Source organism: Aquarana catesbeiana, linkage group LG05 (assembly GCF_042186555.1).
Source record: "Aquarana catesbeiana isolate 2022-GZ linkage group LG05, ASM4218655v1, whole genome shotgun sequence".
NCBI lineage: Eukaryota > Metazoa > Chordata > Amphibia > Anura > Ranidae > Aquarana > Aquarana catesbeiana.
In genome coordinates this window covers 405,801,081-405,822,492 of record NC_133328.1, presented here as the reverse complement: position 1 = coordinate 405,822,492, position 21,412 = coordinate 405,801,081, and the positions used below count along the sequence as shown (strand labels likewise).

General features: G+C 41.4%; 1 long non-coding RNA gene across 12 annotated transcripts in view; it reads right to left on the bottom strand.

Moving 5' to 3' along the window:
* Positions 1 to 21,412, bottom strand: part of LOC141144974 (uncharacterized) — a 533,505-nt gene that overhangs the window by 94,334 nt on the left and 417,759 nt on the right. For 4 of the 12 annotated variants that reach the window (XR_012244487.1, XR_012244488.1, XR_012244489.1 and 1 more), the window contains one exon: positions 17,093 to 17,176. The exons of the other annotated variants lie outside the window; for them this stretch is intronic. This is a non-coding gene — a long non-coding RNA (uncharacterized lncRNA). The remainder of the gene's footprint in view (positions 1 to 17,092; positions 17,177 to 21,412) is intronic. 12 annotated transcript variants of the gene reach the window in all.

Below are 21,412 nucleotides of genomic sequence, written 5' to 3'. Positions count from 1 at the left end.
GTACGTCCCTTTGAATTTGCCGCCATGTGGTCGCGTGCGCCGCCGGCAACAGGCGCGCGACCCTGCCGCGAGCTCCGTGAGTAGGCTTGTGGGGACTCGATGTCTGCGGGGATACCCGCGCTCGTCTCACAGAACTGAAGACAGTGTCACTAGGCAGAACAGGGGGGTGCTTGTTAGCGCAAAAAATAAAAACCGCAGACGTGATCAAATACCACCAAAAGAAAGCTTGATTAGTGGGAAAAAAAGGATGTCAGTTTGGTTTGGGAGCCACGTCGCACAACTGCGCAATTTTCAGTTAAAGCGAGGCAGTGCCGAATTGCAAAATGTGCTCTGGTCTTTGGCCAGCCAAATAGTCCGGGGCTTAAGTGGTTACCTACAGTGAAGAGAAGATAAGAAGATACCATCCACCTATGTGTTTGCCCTGCTATCATGCAACAGAACCAGCTGAGGTTTGTAGCAGTCTTTATTCCTTTCTAAAAAGTCAGATTTTATTAAAACCTTTTCTCTTCTAAATGGTGCATCCAATATGGAAAAGCAGATGCAGGTATGTAGCTTTTCACTTTTTTATCTGCCATTTATTTCTTTTTAAAGTATATGAGTTAATGGGAAGCTTAGTATGAAAAACTGCAGTGAAGACAGGGACGCAGTTTATTTGAGAGACTTGGCAGGCAAATAACAGATAAACAGAAAAATGAAATCATAAAATCATAGTACACTTCCATCACACATAATATTATGACATATATGTTTCCTCTGCTATTTGTTCTAACTGCTGTTAGCTATTAAGTTTCCAGCAAAGAAAGTTACCATCTGCTTCCTTATCCAAACTGCAGTCTTCACCATCACACCTCACTGGGGCCTTGCAGCAGATTCACTGTACTACATGGAGCTATTCAGTAAATTATGTCCCCATGTCTCTTCTAAAATTCACTTCTTGGTCAGGTGATGGCAAGTGTATAGAGTTTAGTGTGGTTTTGTCATTAAACACCATCTCCATCAACTTTTCTCATAAGACAGACAGTAAATAAAAATGGCTTGCTTTTTTCTGCATTTCATTTACTTATTACATATTTCTTTGCATTTATTTATTTATAATTTTTTTTTTTTTTTTTTTTTTTTATGTAATCCTTCACTACAAACACCATTCATAGCTAGGGCAACAGAATATTGCTACCTTCAAGCAGGTTTTGGTTTCCCAAACATGTCTATGAGAATGCAAAACCCATTTGAAGCAGATCAAGCACAGGTAATAATGAAGTCAACTGCTGGTCCAATGTACCTGTCAAAGATTTCTGAATGGCCTTTCAAACTAGTGCCATAAATGCAAGCTCATTGACAGATATGCTTAACATCTTTCCCCCTGGCCTACAGCAGAATGATGACCAGGCAGAGTCTCCATTGTCCTGACTCATATGACGTCTTTCAAAACAGGCCCCCGGAGGCACGCAGCGTGGCGATCGGTGGTGCGGTTTGTCGCCCGGACACACCACATCTTCAATCACGATAAAGAGCCTATGATGTTGGCTCTTTACCTTGATTAGCTGTGTCCAATCACAGCTGATCACAGTGTTAAAAGGAAGTGCTGGTTATCGGCATTGCTCTATTCACTGCTGACAGGGCGTGAGTAGAGGAGAGCCAATAAGCGGCTCTCCTGAAGGGGGGTTCTGCGCTGATAATTAGTGCAGTTATTATCAGTGCAGCCCCATCAGCAGTGTTTGCCAGTGTCCCCCTGTGATGCCCACCTGTGTCCACCAGTGATGCCCAGCTGCGCCCACCAGTGATGGCAATCAGTGCCCACCAGTAGTGCCAATCAGTGCCCATCCTTGATGCCAATCAGTGCCTCCTTATCAGTGCCATCTGTTAGTGCCCATCAGTGCCCCCATCAGTGCCGTTTATCAGTGCCCATCAGTGCCACCTATCAGTGCCCACCAGTGTCCATAAAGGCTGCCCATCAGTGCCACCTGTCAGTGCCCATAAGTGCTGCATATCAGTGCCCATCAGTGCTGCATATTAGTACCTCCTCACCACTGCCCATCAGTGCCACCTTATCAGTGCCCATTAGTGCAGCCGCCCAGGGCCCATTTTCTTTATACTCTGCAGTCTTCCTGATTCACCAACAGTGACTCCTACACTTATCCAAGTTACCTATACCTCCTCTTGGAATCTTACCAATAAAAATGTTAATATGGTAAGATTAAACAGCCTACAGAAGCTGATTAGTAATCACAGTCAGCATGTCTATGTCCAACGTTACGTATGTCATTTTCTCCACCTAAATGCTGAAAAAGGGACCTTCTACATTTAGTGTGGATGCAGGTTACACTGTAACCATATATTTCATTTTTTTAAGTACTATAAGTATGGTACAGCTGAACACTTTTTGTGAATTTTGGAAAAAAAAAAAACAGCAAAATATTAAAACATTTAGCGCACGTTGGATTTCACATGAAAAAGTTGACAAATTTACTTTCTCTCTTTTTGTGTCCCACACTAGCTCTTTGTGCACCTGAAAACTTTTTTTGCAATAAGAAATACCAATTCTTCACAAGGCACATTCTGCTCATATTAGAGCACTTTAAAAATTGACTTAAAGTGTAAGTAAATCCTCCTATCGTTTTCAGCCAAGGAAGCTGCCATCTTTGCCTCTGTTTAATCTACAACTGCCATGATGCTGCACATGTGATCAGTTATGACACCAGCCATTGGATGGTTTGACAGTTTGATTGACAGCACAACCAATCGGAGTGTTACATTTCCGGCACGTGCCGGAAATGAAACTGTTTTATGGATGGGTTTACTTCCGCTTTAACAGGTTTCTGAAGCCAACTGTCCTTAGTCAACAGTCTAATGTATTCAATACCGAATTAGACAACTCTGCAAAGTTTAAGGTCAAGACAATTTGTTCATCGGGTTCATACAAGACAGTTCCTAAAAATCGCCAAAATGAAGAGATAAAAAGATGTGGATATCTTCTTTAAGATGTTACATACTCATATAGGAAAGTTGTCTGCTTTTTTAGAAGATGCCAATACATGATCCAGTTCTTAGTCTTATGGCTCACTGTCTTTATTAACACATTCCCTATGGTTATTTCCTCAGAAGAATTTGACACATTAATGGAGGAATTTCATGACTTCAAAACATTGGAAGACAACACATTTAGAAGAGTCTAATGATACTGCAAACCTGTGGTTCCCTGTTTCAAAAATAAGATCTACTGGTATAGGATTACTACATTTTCCATTGCTTTGGCGCCTTTTCGTTCTACCGCCTAGCATCACTAACATTAAGAGTGTCCTCACAATAATAATAATAATAATAATAATAATACTATACAATAAAGAGCATCGCTATCATCACAAACCACACTGGCATCCCTAATTAAGTGGAAAATTGAGTAGACACAATACTGAACTACTGTTCTGAAACAAGATAAACAAGCCACCTACACATCCACCTGAAGAATGAAGCCTGTCTGCCAACCTTCAGCTCCACAGCAGAACATCTTGAATCAAGCTAAACAAGCCACCTACTCAGTTACAAAAGGAATAAGGCCTGACCAACAACCTTCAGTTCCAGAGTAGCAGTACAGACAGTAACGTCATCCCCTCAAACAAATTTGTAAACTTGTAAGTACATGCAATATCCACTGTTGGCATAAAGCCATTTAAAAATAGCATTGAAGGGATTCTTAGAATTTAGTCTATCAAACATTTTTGCCAGCAAGTCTCAAGTATACAGCAATATTAATCTGGATAGTATTGTTTACAAAAATTAGAACACGTAAGTGTTGTAATTTTTCTGCCCATTTCCAAATGCAATTTTTGGTCAGCTCATGTTCAAAATACATATTTGACTGCTGAGATAGAAAGCCACACTGGTAAATGTGTTGATAACTTTTTTTTCCTTTATTTTGTTTTCTCAATCCTGATATTTTATTAGGCATACCTTTACCATCATTGGGGTTTATCCTACTCTTGTGGAAGGTTTTGACAACAAACAGTTCCTAAGTTTGCACAACATTATATTATATTAAATATACATGTTTTATTAACCAGAGCAGTTTTATTTAATTATTGGTAATTTATGAATTATCCTGCTTGCTTAACACTAGGACTATATTGATTAAACCAGCCCCCAAATTCTTCACTCACGTTTTGCAAAAATGATGGCTGGCGAGCGTGGGCTGCCTGGTACCGGGGGGGGGGGGGCACAGCCCGCAGGCGGGGTTGAATGGAAGCCGTTCGCCCAGGGGAAGAGAGTGTGGGTAGAGAAAGAGAGAGGGCGGCTGGTTCTTCACAGGGGAAGAGAGCGTGGAGGAGAGCTGGCCAGATCACAGAGCTGGGATAGCCCGCTGTAACAGCTTACATTTGAATTGCCTCCGCTCACGGTCACACATGGCCCCGCCTCCTGACCCAGCGCCTGTGACAGACAGAACACGTCCACACCAGCATTGGACCAGCGCTCTGTCTGTCACAGGCGCTGGGTCAGGAGGTGGGGCTGTGTGTGATGGCAAGCGGAGGCAATTCAAATTATTTAAACCTTCATCAATATTGGGGTTCATCCCAATAATTGTAAAGAGATTTGATTGAAAAATGCTTCTATGTATGCAGATCATTATATTGCATTCCCTACACAGTTTGTATTAACCAGAGCCATATTATGCAATTAATGGTATTATGTGAGTTATCTTGCTTGCTCCACACCATGACCATATTAGGTAAACCTGTACCATTACTGGGGTGCCTATCAACAATGATAAATGGTTTTGGCTGCAAACTGTTTCTTAATGTGCACAACATTATATTTTATTACATAATATATTTTGTATTAGCTGGAACAGTTCTATGCAATTATTAGTATGATGTAAGTTATCTCAGTTGCTCAACAGCTTGACTTATTAGTTACATGTTTACCATTACTGGGGTGCTCTCCATTCTTGTAGAAGGTTTTGGTTGCAAAATGTACAGCATTATATGGTATATTACATATACACTTTACATTAGCCAGAACAGTTTTTTTGCAGTTAATGGTTTCTTAAGAGTTATTTTAATGACGTCAATAGTATAGCTTTACCATTATTGGGATGTGCCCCATTCTTGTGAGAGGTTTTTAATGCAAATTGTTAAAATTATTTGAGGTGTTAACTCCCTTGACATGATACTAATTTTATCTAGAGGGGCACAGTTCTTGTTTATCGCTTTCTTCTTATTGTTTTGGGGCTCATATATTCATATTTTCCTTAGAGGGGGCCTGTTTTAGCCTATAAAACTGCACTGTGCTTTTTGATACTGTTTTGTATTTTACTGTAGACCTTAGAACTATCTTTAAGGCCCTTCCACTTTTAAGTGCAATTCGACCACACCCACCACTAGCCCCCACCCACCCCCCCCAAAAAAAAAACTTTCAGGAAATTAGATTTTCAAAAGCATGCACATTTAAATGCACTGCATATTTGCTGTCATTAACAGCAGCAGCACATCAACTACCCCAGCACGTGATTGCTGTCATTTAATATGAATATTGTTTTGACATAGCAGTCCCCTCCTTCTCTAACTGTAAAGATACAAAGCGAGACTGACTTCTACCCTGGGCCAAAACAATATCCATTCAAAAAAAAATAAAAGTTAAACTTTCTCTGCAAAACAACTCTGCGTCGGAAGGCACTAAATACCTCTTGTTGTGCAAAGGTTAAAACAAGGTAGTGAGACAACCTAAACAGAAAGCCAAGTTGAGCCAGAAAAAAAAGCTGCCAGGAACAGCACTTTCACAAGTTCTGAATAAATCATAGTGGGCCTACCTTCTGTCTTAGCAGTGTTTGCCAAATTAACACTGACATTTCTGCGTTTTCTGGGAGTATTGAGAACTCAATTAGTAGGCATAGTCTGTGAGAAAATCGATCTTCCTATGCAGAAAGCCCAGAAAGGTTAAGTTACTTTTTAAAAGGAAATCTATGGGATGCAGCAGCATTAAACAGGTGTTTTGTTAAACAAGGGACTAACATCTCTAGTTTTTCAACTAGGCAAAACAACTTCCTGATTTCTGTGTGAAAATGTTCAATTAGAAGCCCTCTGGTAAAATGCTTCCTTGTATCATCGAATGGGAAATGTCAAAGTGGGCAGCTGTATTGTTGGGTCACTGATAATGATACACCATCTATTTTCACTTCCCACATTTTTTTCATTCTTATTCTTTTTCTGCTGCTTCTTCTCCTTACGGTATGTAAGTCTTCAGGTGTTTAAGAATGATCCCAAATCCTCATACATCCAAAGTATTTACTCATGTGGTTGCTGTATTTTATAGTTTGCTCTGGGGAAATTAAAATAAACATCCGTGAATGTGCCAGTGGGCTGCTTGCCAATCTGTGTGATTTCTTGCTGGATGTGCATGTAAATATCAGAGAAAACCAGAGTTGTAGAAGCAACTGCACCACTGGATATCTTGGGAACTCGGGGATATGCACTACTAAATGAGTAACATTCATATGAGAATTCTGGGAATCATGACAAATTTGACATTGTCCTAGTTTTTCTCTAATAATGGTTGTTGTTCTTCACTGCAGGTCTTGCAGTATCTCTGGAGTATGTGTTCTCTAGTCTAGCAGAGTTTGTACCAGTGCTGTGAAGATAACTGTTTACTAAAGGCTTTACTGAGAAAGGATATTGCAAGCATGCATATAGAACACCTCGATCTTTGCAGGCCCAAACAGCTTCACAACAATGTTGCAGCTACAGGTCATGGAACCTCTCCCTGCCTGAATATGTCAAGAAAAAAATTTTTTTTTCTAGTTTTGAAGAGAGAGGGAAAGATTTTAGATTTGGTTTAGCATTCGGATTTGTATTTAGGTTTTTAATGCTTTTCGGAGCTCCATTAAAAGACATTACCCTTTACTTTCTGCCCCACTGACAAAAGGTTTACTGGACAACAGGTGATGGAAATGCTGCAAAAGAAACACATGCAGAAAAAAAATCTCACAGAGGTCTTTTTAGTTTCTGTTAAACAGGAAATTCTTCCAGTTTAACATGGTCAACAGGACAGGAAGTGAGGGTAAATCTTTCTAGTTTTGACTGGACATATACATTAAACAAAAAGTGACATCAAAAATCCTAGGCTCAAAAAATAATTTGGCCAGAGCTGTCATTTTTTTTTCTTTGCTAGACTAAAAAGCCCAGCTTGAACCTGATGTTTTGTTTTGTTTTGTTGTCATGTTTTGTTTTGGACGAAGTATTTTGAGATCCCTCAACAGCTGTCCTTGTGATGGGTCTAAGTAATACAGAAAGTGGGTAGAAATCTCCAGAACAGTGATAGAGACAGCAATAGAATACAGTAAGAGATGCTACCCCTTCTCTACTCTATCATATGCAGAGAAAACAGTTTTGGCTGAAATTGGGCTTTCAATTTTGCCTCTGCTTGTCTTGTATAAAATGCAGAGTGTGATACTCAAATTAACAAATTGAACGGTGGAGTATGACATAGTTATATATGTAGCGCTACCCCCGTAGGGGCCGCTGGTATTTTGCCTGGGTCTTGCCCACTCTTTGCTCCGCAGCCAGTCACAAGGAATTTCCCACAGCCAGGTGCACACACACTTCTGCTCGTTCTCACTAATGACCAGCCTAGGGGTTTTGTTTTGTTGTTTTATTGGAGTACTTGGATAGGGAAGGGATATAGTAGGATGCTCCAAATTGAACTATTCACATGTGTGAACAGCTTTCTCAGTAAAACTGTGTAGCAATCTGTACAGAATAGAGCAAGGTCCATTTTTAGTAGAAGAAATTTAGTTGACCCTGCTTCTTCAAGACACCAGCCAGTGTCCCCTTTAGCCCTCACCCAGCAGCTGACTTCTAGGGGGATTTAGCAATGCCAGTCTCTAAGATGCCTTTAGGGGATCTGTACTCACAAGGCCCTGATCACAGGTCACCTTCCTCTGTGATACCAGACAGGATCCATAGACATCCTCCCTCTGTCAGCTCTCAGGAGAACCCTGGGTTTCAGCATTCACCATTCAGGCCCTCAGGTCACCCACCTGAGGCTACATGGCAGCCAGCACTTGGGAAAGACAGGCCGCTCCCCAACTAGACCTCTCCTCTCTGAAAGAAGACTCAGAGCCCATGCGCTCTTCAAACATAAATACCAGCACCCAGCATGCCTAGTGGCACCTCCCATTCTAATTGGCCAGGGCTGTATCCATATTCATGCTGCTCATCTACCTAATCTCCACCTATAGCCCAGAATCTTCCTAGATTGCTATGCATAGGGACACTCAGACAGCACAAAACAGCACCAGAGCACACTGAGCAGCCTAAATGATCACAGCTCTTTGTTAAGCAAACACCACACAAGTAAATATGTATGTAACATGTCACCTATTAATCCAATAAACAGGAAATATTTATTGTTTTCTATTAAAAGAGAAGTATGTTTTTTTTTATTTATACTTACCTATGTGGATGCAGCATTAGACTGATGCTGCATCTGTCCCCCGGCATCTCTGCACTGAGAACTGAGTCACCAAACATCGCCGATGGCTCGGTTTTTACAGATCGCCGAGAGGAGAGCTGCTGACTGTAAGTCAGCGTCTCTCCACTCTGCTCCTCCACGCTCACTGGAGTGCTGAGCTGTGGAGGGGCAGGGAGCAGCCATCTCAGCGGCTCGCTGAGATGCTGAGACTGCCATCAATTAAGGCAGCTGGCTGATCTAGGCTTGGGAAGTCGGGATGATGTGCTGCCTCGACTGATGGTAGTGATGTTAGCGGAGAGCAGACTTCAGACCGTTCTCCACTGAAAACGGGTCACAGGAGTGCAAATTGAATTGCACTCCTGTGACCCAGAGGAGAAGCCCAGCCTAAAAAGCTCAGGCTGGACTTCACCTTTAGGTAGAGTCTTGCCCATCCTTCCCCATATTGTTATCCCTCGCGATTGAACCCCTGGCTCTAACTATTAATACTAACCTACATGTCTGGGGTATACAGGTGGCTGACTACCAACATAAGGTATTTCTGTTTTCCGACAATGTCATTCTGTTCCCTCTTAATCTATGATCTCTCTCCCTAACCTTGTTCAAATTCTTAAAGATTTCTCAACTATTAGTGGACTGTGTGTTAATTACTCAAAGTCTTTGGTCCCAAACACTACACTCACAGCATAACAAATCCAGTCTCTTAAAGGTTACTTTCTATATTGCTGGGTCTCCTTTCATCCCTCCTCTTATGAAACGTTGTACATGGCCAACTATGCATCCCTCGTACGCCAAGCGATATCCACTTTTGCATCCTGGAAGAAGTATAAAATGTCTTGGCTGGGCAGAATAATGGCTTTAAAGATGACGTTGCTCCCTAAATTTCTATACCCATTCAGGGTCCTTCCAGTCAATGTCCCTCTGTAGATTTTAAAGGTCCATTCAGCAAGCTTGTATGTGGTTTATCTGTCAGGATTCAAGACCAAGAGTCTCCAAAAAGGTTTTCTTTTTTACCTAAAAACCGGCATTACCGCATATTATCAATTACTATTGCAATGCGCAAATGACCCATCTGGCCTCTCACCATACAACATAGAAGCACATATGATAGTAGGATGTGCGCACCCTCTGAATTAAAGAAATGTGCATGGGTGTTATACATGTAACATTGCTACATTACTTTTGTCTAAGATCTCATGCAATGCTACTTGTATTCTACAATGTTAAACTCTGATAAAAAAACAATTGAACAGAAGCATATATGATAACGTCTCTGGCATTGGACACAGTCCTATTAACTTCTCCAGCTTTGTGGATTGGGGAGACAATTATCATCACACATGCTCTTCACTACACTTGCTAGCTATCCTTTATTTTTCCTAGGTTATGAAGAGCCACAAAGAATCCTTGTGTGGCATAAAACAGTCTTTCATCAGATATTTGACTTACTGACTATCAGCAATATGCTAAGCTTTACTATGCTGCAATCTTCCCATCACACCCCATCCACAGAACCATTTTTAGTAGTTTGCAGATTCATAGTTATGATCCTAGAACATATAGACTCACCTTTGACTCTCAGCCCCTTAAAACATATATGTCAAAGATTCTAAAGGAATATTGTCTTTGATGTATAAATCTCTTCTGCTCTTCTGTCCTTTCCCTGACCTTACATTTTCCCAATGGGAAAAAAGATTTAGGTGGACTTTCAGATTAATAACAATGGATTCAAATTTGGGATAGAATTACAAAAGAATCACTAATCTAATCTTTTCTAGAGGCCAATTACAAACTGCTGCTTAGGTGGGAATGTCCTAGAACTAAAAGATTTTGAAACAGGGTCTAGCTTGAGGTGATTGTAGTATTAGTGCACTTGCGATAGAAATAATTGAGTACGGTTCACAATACTTTTTTTTTTTTTTTGCACTAACATACAATTTTTCAGGACGAGTTTTCGGGGTATGTCCCCTTCTTCAAGATCCCAGCAGTACTACTACTGCTGGGACCTTGAAGAAAGGGAAATACCCCCAAAGCTTGTCCTGAAAAATTGTATGTTAGTGCAAATAAAAAAAGTATTACAGACAGTACTCAATTGTTTCTGAACTAGGGTCTACTAATTCAGCTAAACTGTTTTGGGAGCTAACATCCCTTAAAATTCCTCTGAGGCTTTATTGAATTTAAAATCATCTTTATTTACCTCCAACCAGTTTATTTTCACTGCCACTAAAAATACCCTAGCAGGAGCATATAAGTCTGGAACGCCAACAACTGTGCATGTGAAACAAGCAATATTGTAGTACTTATTCAATGAAAAGCTATCTTACAAGAAAAAGTCAAAAAATGTAAAAAGGCTGGGAACTGTACAAATGAAGCTACTATATGCTTTTGTACTCAAATAATACATTTTTTTATAAGAAATGTATTGAATCAGAAAGAGAGTCTTGTCTAATGGCTAATATCCTACCTTAGCCTGTCAGGCTGCTGGTTGCTACCAGTAAGACAATCCCAGGAACTGAGAGTGCTCCCTACAAAGGTGAATGCCAGGTACTTCAAATGCCTATGACCCAATGAGACACAAGCACTCATTAAGCTACTGGCCTGCTCACAGAGGAACAACAAGGGCAAGATATGTTAACAGTCTATGCAGTGCAATGCAAGAAGCCTACAGAGAGAGATGAGTGTGATACATGAGTTGTAACCTGATCCAAAAGAGGAGTTGTAGCAGTGGCGGCTGGTGGTCAAAATTTTAGGGGGGGCGCAAAACAGACTTGGCCCCCTCACTCGCACCCCCCACCCCCAAGGCAGGCTCTTGCACTACATAGTAGATGGCAGATCTATAGGAGATTGCACAGACTGTATTGTGTATGGTCTGATGAAAAAGGGGATTGGACAGAGTATGGTCAGCTTTAGGACAATACCAAGAAATAAATTGCTTACATATAGGAAATAGGAGGGATAGACAGGATATACACAACCAGCAGGAAGGGGTGTGCAGGGATGGATGGACAGGTAGGTGAGTAGGTGGGTGGATGGATGGATAGATAGGTGGGTGGATGGATGGATAGGTGGGTGGATAGGTGGGTGGGTGGATGGATGGATGGTTGGGGTGGATGAATGGGTGGGGTGGATGCATGGATGGATGAATGGTTGGTGTGGATGAATGGGTGGGGTGGATGGATGGATGGGGTGGATAGATGGGATGGATGGGATGGATGGATGGATCGATAGGTGGGTGGATGAGTAGGTGGGTGGATGGATGGATAGGTGGGTGGATGGATAGGTGGGTGGGTGGATGGATAGGTGGGTGGATGGATGGATAGGTGGATAGATGGCCGGGTGGATGCATGGATGGATGGGTGGATGGATAGGTGGGTAGGTTGATGGATGGGTGGGATGGACGGGTGGGGTGGATGGATGGGTGGGATGGATGGGGTGGATGGATGGATGCGGTTGATGGATGGTTGCGTGGGATGGATGCGTGGGATGGATGCGTGGGATGGATGGATAGATGGGGTGGAAGGATGGGATGGATAGGATGGATAGGTGGGACGGATGGATGGATGGATAGGATGAATGGGGTGGATAGGTGCAGCGAAGGAAATATTTAATGATCAGAGATGGTAGATCTGCCTGTCAGTGTTCTGATCCATCACAGATCGGTGTACAGTGAAGGAAGTTCATCTTCCCCTCCTGCTGTCATCTCCTGTCCTCCCAGCACAATGTCACTATTCAGTATGATCAGATCCCCCTGCTAGGGAGAAGCTCTGGTCTCTGCTCTCAGACTGGGTGTAAATGCAGCTGGATGAGAGGAGAGGACAGCCTGAACAATTAGCATAACATCTACCATTATCCACTGTGTGCCAGGCTGCCCCTCCCCCTACCTGCCACACATTTAACACTAGCAGCCCCATCCAGATTTACTTTCTCCGGAATGTGCTAAAAGCTTCTCTCTCAACCCTTCACTGCACTCCCCCTCCTCCTCCCCAGATCCACTACACAGGCAGCTGCTGCAGGTCTGAGAGCACAACAGTTGCTTAATCTTACCTGCTAGCAGTGATGTGTGCGACGGCCCATCCATTCCTTTCTGATTTTCTTCGTGTGCTCAGTGGAGAGGGGAGGGGCCTCCCCTCTCCACTGAACTCACCGGATTAGTCCTCACGGCGGCCATCTTTTTGTAGCCCGCCGGAAGTTACTTTGTTCTCACACTGAGAACAAAGCACCCGGCCGGGAGGATGCTGGTCGGCGCAATCGATTGCGCCGCAAAGCATCTCCAAACCCCGCCAATGAAGCGCCGCGTCTGCAATCTCGTGATTGCATTGACGTGGCGCTTCCCATAGTGCACTGTGTCTGGCGCCCGCCGAACACAGTGCACTTGGTTAAAAGGACATTTTTTTTTTTTTTTATTTCTTAAAGGGGCAGTTTAAGAACTGGCGCCCCCTATGGACGGGCCGCCACTGAGTTGTAGAATAACTAGTCGGAAAAAAAAAGTTTTATGAACATACCTTTGATCAGGTTTCAGTTAATACTTATTTTGTTGCTCCAGGTCTGATGCCTGTTTCAACTTCTTGATTAATCTAAGGTCAACTTTACTAGATCAGTGTGGTCCTAGGGTAATATATAGCCACAGTCTTAGAGTTTGTCCTGATTCTTACAGACTCATACCAAAACTGTAGACAAGGGTCTTACTGAAATCATTCAGCTGTTACAGATGCATGATTCTCCTTCATGGTCCTTTCTGAGTGTTTGTGATTTAACTCCATGATTACTTGTTGCCAATTCATGTACACATGGAGATTTGTAGTTACAAGTATAGTTGCATACATCTTCTTTTTTATTTCAGCATATACAGTATAATTTACTGTAGGTCTCCATCACTGACTTAGAGGAATAAATGACTAATACTCATCAATGTCCTACCACAACATCAAGTCCTTGTGCAGAGGTATTAACCTCAATTCTCACTTATTTTGACATGTCATATTATGCTAATTATCTAGCATTAACCTTTTAAGTTAGTCAAACGCATTATTTTCCTGAGTTTCCAACCAAAATTTGAATTTCCCTTTAAATGTTAAGATATATGCCCATTGCTAACATTTTTGTTCTCACCGGTAATTCCTTAGCTTACCTGTATATTGTTTTTAAAAATGACTATTTATCCATTCTGAGAGATCCTTCATCAACTTTGACATTTATACCCAATATTTCATCCTACCAAGCTCACTGCTAGTAAAACTCAATGATAATACATGATTTGGCTAAAACATTCAGTTATTAAAATTATACATACTTTAACATGTAATCTCCATAAAACTGACATAAAAAAAATCTTTAAAGCAGGGCTTCACTCTCTCTATCATATAGTATGTTGGTATTGTGTTGGTTATTATTTAGGGTGGTGTGGGACAAAGTGGTGTATTATTTGTATTTTGTAGTTTGATTGTCTGTTATTTTAATCTGTGTTATTTATTCCATGTTGTATTTTAATTGTATGGATGTTTTATTTGTAGTGTTGTTTTTAATTTTGTTTATTTGGTGTTAATGACTGTTATTGGTAATTTTGTTGTGTTTTTGCATCTTGTTCAGTTTATTGTTGTGATCTTGTGTTGTCTTTGTTAAGTGTGTCTGTGTCGTAATAATTCCCCATATTCTCTTTCGGATTAATAAAGTATTCTGTATTCTATCAACATTCACTATCAACATTGACTATTTTTAATCCTTATGCTACTATCATTGGTAAAAAGATAGGAAAGTATATCATATTTACTTGTTTTAATTTTTTTTTTGCATTTCTTTAGTTCCTTCCTGGTTTCCAGGCCTAGGCTAATGATGTCATACATCCCAGGAGTCATCAGGAGGTTATGAGAGGAGGAGGGTTTTTCTCAGCTAACCACAGCCTCCTGCCTGTATGCCTGATCTAAGGACAGAGGAATTCCAGGAAATAAAAGCTACATGAATCATCTGCCCTTATTCAAGATGGCCACAGTCAGAAATTCTAGGGTGTGTTTTTCTGTGATTTCTTAGCAAAATAAAGCATGGAGACATGGATAGATCAGCGAGTCTTCTTTGAATATTAAAAACAAACTAAATTGCATTTTTGTTTTGTAGAGCTCAGGTGCAGTGTTGTTCCACTTTAGATGTACAGTAGTTAAAATATCCAATAGCACAGGAAGGGATTTTATTGCTGTCTGTGTCCCCATTGAACTTTTCTTTCACTTCCGCATCTATAACAGGTCTCAATATAATATTCTACTCATAAACCTGTTGCGGAGCCATCTATCATTTATCTCTGTTCTGTTTCAAAAGCCATTATGTTCAATGACATAGCTTATCGGACCCAGCCTATGCACACAGTATGGTCACTTGCAGAATACAGAGGCAGCTGAACTCTTCAATAAGACACATATGTTGAATCCAAAACAATTTTATGTATAATAAGTCCAGTACTGATTATGTTTTCCAGTCTTATAAAATATAAAAAGACAAATGCCCGGTACACACAATCGGAAATGCCACCAGCAAAAGTCCGATATGAGCTTTTGGTCGGAAAATGCGACCGTGTGTATGCTCCAAAGGACTTTTGCTGGCGGAATTCCAGCCAGCAAAAGATTGAGAGCAGGTTCTCTATTTTTTGGTCAGAAAAAGTTCCTATCCGAAAAAGCGATCGTCTGTATGCAATTCGGACGCGCAAAAAAACACGCATGCTCGGAAACAATTCGACGCATGCTCAGAAGCATTTTGAACTTCATTTTCATTTTGAACTTCATTTTCTCGGCTTGTTGTAGTGTTGTACCTCACTGCGTTCTTGACGGTCAAAAGAACTTTTGTGTGACCGTGTGTATGCAAGACAAGCTTGAGCGGAATCCCGTCGGAAAAGCCATCATATCTTTTTCCGACCAAAATCCCGATCGTGTGTACACAGCAAAAGAGTTTCCTAAGCACTGTATTTTCTTGAAAAGTGCCTAACTAAAGACTGTACCAACTAGCATTAAACAGGAAGGGGAACTTAGGAACATACCAGGGGAAAAAAAATAAGCAGGCTGCTACGGCAGCACAATATCTGTATGTCACAGTACAGACGGATTAAGCAGGGGTTTACAGGGTATGTAAATATGCTTTACATCAGTCCCAGACCTCAAATGTCTCTATCGTTGCAATAAAAGCCTACACTCAACCAAGTTCATATCAACCAGGGTAGGTTACAACCTCAATTCTTTGGATTCAAAAGGTTAAAAAAACAGGGTACATTTAATGGTTTGTCATCTTCCCAGCAGATTATATTGCAAACAGATAAGTAACTGAATAAGGACAGATCAGGATACAAACTGGATCACCGGCATTTTTACTCTTGCAAATCAGAGTGGGGCAGATTTTAAACCATTCATTCATCTCTTCTTAGCAACCTTTTTGGAATTCTTTTCCCCAACACTGATCATTTCTACATTAGCAGTTATTCATGCACTACCTGTTTTTGAAATACACAGCTTGTCAATACTATGATTTTCAGAAAAGATGTTGTTCATTTTCAACCTTTTAAATATATTCATAACTTTAAGAAAAAAAATAAGTAATAAAAATCAAATAAAAAATTATAATACAAATTGATGTTCACATCACTAAAACTCATTTTCTGTGTTTGTACCGCTGTACATTTCATGCCTGTCCTGCACAGCAGGGGGCAACTCACATTTTCTTCAATCTCCTTTGGCACAGCACATATCCATATTGAATCAGCCCTCTGAATTTATTAACCTACATATGAATGGTGAATATTCCCAGCCTGATAAAAAAAGGACATGAATATTTTGGAAAATATCTGAAAGGCCAATTTTCTAAAGTACTCTTCTATAATGATAAATTTATCCACACCAAAGCAAAACCTTACTGTATTCATGAAAGAAAAATCATGAGCTGTCTGCCATTTGTTTTACGCAAATCAGTCTTGAATAGTAAAAGAGCTACTGAACTAAATTGGCTAATTTATTAATGGTTAAGCGACATCCTTTTGCAGTATCATACTGGAGGCTAAGTTTAACATCTGTTTCAAAGCTATATAATTTGCTAATAGAAAAGGTTATGTCTAGATAGATAATAATGTCTTTTAAGCATTAAAATTAAATAAAGCTTCTGGCTGTTTGTTGAAATTCAGAGCTAAATTTATTTTGAAACATTTTTTTTCTATGCAAAACAGTTGTTTTTCCCTTATACTCCCCAGCAGGGAATGTAATAAGCTTAGAATACCATTAGTTGGGACCTAACAAAATTAAAATTCAACAAAATCTCCATTTCCGTAAATGTTAACTCTTTGCTTGTTTTCTGAAAGTTTCCAAAAAAACCCGTCCATCCAACATATTTTTGCAGTTCTAGGCCTCAGCTCCAGATAATGCTGATGCTACCCAATTAACTTCACTGGCAACACGGTGGTCCTCAGATACATTTACATGTTGAATGCTTACACTTTGGACTTCCGGGGCAGACCACTGTTCCCAGGATGAAATCCAGGCAGTCATTAGTGGACACTGTGAAGCATCTATTGTTATCATAAGCTACTACATATAGACAATGCAAAAAAGTCAGTAACCTTTTCTTTGTAAGCCAGGAATGAAGAATTGTAAGACATGTACATGCTACTTACCTGTGTGTTTTGAATCCACTATCTGCAAGTAATGGTGTACTCCACTTCCAGGACTCAACAGGTTGGGAAACTCCCCATAAGTTTCTAAAGTGACAAAAAATGGTATTTTTCAGGGGTCAAAGCTGTGTCTCAAAAGTGAGATGCATTTGGTCAAGAGCATTGGAGGTACATTGAGACAACACAGCAGAATCCATTTCACACAGTCCACTTATCTTGTTCTTCTGGTTTAAAAAAAAAGTAAAGCACTTCTTCAGTGTAAAATTCTTCAATGTACACAGCCATTGCATTCCAGTATATTTTTTGAGAAATGCCATAATGTTTTTTTTTTTTAATTCTAAGCCACTTCAGCTCTAAAACATTATATATTTGGGATCCATGTTTGCAATGTAATCCTCTTTCTAGAGTGAATCCAAGCTATATTTGCATGTGCAGCCACAACTCCAAGAAGTCTGCTGTCAAAGTCTTAAATAAGCATTTGATTAAGACCTATTTGTTGGATTGGTTGAACTTACTAATGTGTAGACTGTACATTTAGGAGTAATAAGAACCTGGAAAAAGGGATATTTATTATATTATATTTATTATATTACTAATTGTGTCTTTATGTTGTTGCTTGTGCTAGTTTATTTAGACTTCAGTTAATGGTGAATGGTAGTGAAGGGTGAATCTGCTTGGGTTGATTCATGAACAGGTTCTGTGAATACATCTAAAAATCAGCAAAAATATTGAAAATCTATTTTCTCCATTTCCTAGGCTAGTAGGCAAGGGATTGTCAAACAAGCTGCAGGGGTCGCTGGGCAATGCCAGGGGGGCATGTACCGATGCAAAAAAAGTTTAGTTTTTTTTTCAAAAAATAATGACAGAACGAAAGTCTTTCAATAAGGCTTAATATAAAACAATAAAATGCACAATTTAAATACCATGCTTGGTGATTCCCCTAAACCTGAATATGAAATGGCGGAACTCTACAATGTACTAAAGTGACATTTGCAAAGAAAATCAATACATTTAAACTGTCTTTTAAAATGACATGCCCTGGCTACTTCATTCTGTTTGTAAACAAAGTGGCAGCAATTCCTGTTCATATCCATATCAGACCCTTAGTCTAGAAGAGGGTCTTGTATGGATTTCAAAGGAATGCATAAAAAAGACAAACATAAAAACATTGGGGAGAGCCTCTGCTCATTTGTTTACATTCAGCTGTCAAGCCGGGAAATTTGTGACAAGATGTGGACCCAGAGGTTGTTGTGTTTTATTTCAGTGTGTTGGCGGGCGTTGGTCATTGTAATTGATGTGTACCTACATTGTTTGAGGATGTGACTGAATGTGATAAAACACTTTGTAAAATATGTTGTATGTTTATTTAATATTTTTTTCTTTTGGGAATGAGTAACTTTTGCTTATTACAGGTTTGGTATATCTGTATGCAGTAATATAAAAAACAAAAAATAAAAATAAAACAGAAAGGCTGGCAGAGCAATGATGAACAATTAGCCCCTGTGCAATGATATCACAAGAACAGTCTAATTATATCATAAGAAACATCCAAATAATTTTGCTGTTTGGCTTCCTGCCTGTCATTTTATATACTGTTAAGGCAGGGTTGTAGATAAGGGGGGGGGGGGGGAATAGGGGGGTTGAGACCTCCCAGAGCATCATGTCAAAAATCAACCGCATGGTGTCCCTGCTGTGCTGTTTGTTGCCGGTGCCATGTGCGGCTCGCAGCAGAGCAGGGACACCATGCAGTTGATTTCTGCCAGTCAATGGCACTAGTCTGTAGAGGTTCTTTAATGCATGTTAGTGGCTGCAGCTGCACTGTGCAGCATTCCACACTCGGTTGGCACTCATGCTATGCTGTTTACACACTGTCAGACTCTGCTTGGGCTGACACTGTCTTCACGCAGCACTGAGCAGAGCGACGGCCCCTGTTCCGCCCACCACTCTATTCCATTGGCTCCTTGTAGAGCAGCTTCCCGCATTTGGCTTGGGGGGAGGAGATTTGCCGGTGTTCTGCCGAAAAAGTTCCGCTCGGCGGCTAAGTTCCCCCCTCTACTGCGCAGGCGCTGCGCTTGCGCAGTAGGATCCGGCGGAAATAGCCGAAGCGGAATAGCTGAAAATCAGCTGTACATGGCGCCTGTAAGAGGGCCCCTCGCGGGCTCGCTTCGCTGGCCACGCTTCGGGCACGGCCTCACTTCGCTCGGCTCTTTTAGATTCCCCCTCTAGGTCCACTTGGATGGTGGGGAAGGAAACTGGACCCAGAGCGCAGGCGCCGTGTACAGCTGATTGAAGCGTTTGAGCTTCGGCTATCTCCAGCGGCTGACAGTAGTCCGTACTGCGCAGGCGCTGCGCCTGTGCAGTACAGGGGGGGAACTTATCCACCGAGGGAACATTCTCGGCAAGACACCGGGTCCTCGAAGGTGTCATGAATATTGGTGGAAGAAGTGCTGACTGCTGCTCTGCTTTCCATCACAGGAAAGCGTACCACTGCTGTGCTGCTGTGTTTGTATTGTGAATCTCTGAAGCTCCTTTCTGTATCGTCCCCCTCCCTTTCCTGCACTCCCAGTGTGACCTCTGACTCAAACACCTTCCCCCTCATCACCGTGTACTGATAGAACCAGGAGGCAGGGAAAAGGTGAGCTGAGTTTTCCTGGGTTGAAAGCTGCCAAAGTTTCAGGAGGATTTGTGTTGCAAATATTGTAGTGAAGGGTTACGGTGACAAATCAAGAGAAAGGGAGAGTGTGGGGGGGGGGAGTCGGGCGGAGTCCCCCCCCACAGCTGACAGATATCTCCCTACCTGGCACACACATCTATCTATACAAACATCCTCCAATCATGCTGTCCAGATAATGTGAAAGAAATGTATGACCATTCATGTAAACCTGTGTTTATGTGGTGAGTTTACACTATTGAATGTACAGACTCAGAGCTTGGATAACACAAGGTTATATGAATGGTTATAACTTAACTTCACATACAGAGTGCCAGGGGCTGGCTTATGTAGATACGTATTTACACCTCATAACAAGAGATCATTTTTATTGAGTAGTACTGTTGTATGATTTATGGTTTATATATTAGTAGATGAGCAAAATAGTGTGTTTTTTTTTTAAATTATTATAGACATCACTATCCGACCATTTCTCAGCCCCCAACTCCACCCAGCTTGCATCTCCCCCAGACCACTTCATACATCCAGCTGAGGGACATCATTCCATAGTCACCTATCCTTCCCTTATCTTCCCAACATCGCTCCCCAGTCACTCCACAGACACTGCAAGAAATCCCTCCCCATTCTGTCACTGGCAATGCTGGAAAAACGCAGCGCATGTGTCTGTGTTCCATTAATTTTTAGTGGACCCTAAATTGCAGTGTTCACTTTTGAGATAGAGAAAGGAATAGATAGAGAAAGGAACTCAGGACACATTCAGTATGTACTAGAGAGGAGTATGGAGGGTATGACAGTGGAGGCTATGAACCCTCCGCACTCCTCTCCTGTACATACTTCCCACTGTCATACCCTCCACACTCCTCTCCTAACATACTGCCCACTGTCATACCCTCCACACTCCTCTCCTGTACGTACTGCTCACTGTCATACCAGCCACACTCCCCTCCTGTGCATACTGCCCCCATCATACCCTCCACACTCCTCTCCTGTACATAATGATCACTGTCATACTCTCCGCTCTCCTTTCCTGTACATACTGAATGTGTCCTGAGTTCCTTTCTCTATCTCAAAAGTGAGACTTCAGGGATCTGTTTAGACCCCGATATATCACAAAAGCCCCCCCCATTAAAATAAAAAAGTTTAAAATTGTAAAAAGCCACACTTAATATGGGGTATAATTTAGCCACACCCATGGTGTGCGGCGTGCCATGGTATGCACGCCGCAGGTCACCATCTCCCTGGTAGAGGCTCAAGTGCAATACTTTGCCCAGGAGCCCATAATGCTGTTAAGATGCCACTGACCATGATATGTTCCTGGTACCTTTATTGGGTCGCCTGCTTTAAGTCTCCAGCCACTCTGCAAGTCATCAAGCTTGGTGCCCCTCTGTTTGTGCCTGCCATTTAATGTGCCACTTCAGCCATCTTTAAACTTGGGGCTCCATGATCTCAAATTGCCCAGGGGCCCCATGAGTAGTTAGTCTGCCCCTGATTGTGTGGCAACTGGCAAAGTTGGTGATTGAGGCTGGGCAGAGTCTTCCATTGCTGGTGTGTTAGGCCCTCTTCACATCTAGCAATTTGGGATTGTTGGCGGAATCGCCATGATTCTGCCCGCAATTCCAAATCGCATTGCAATGCTGTCAAAATGCAGCACA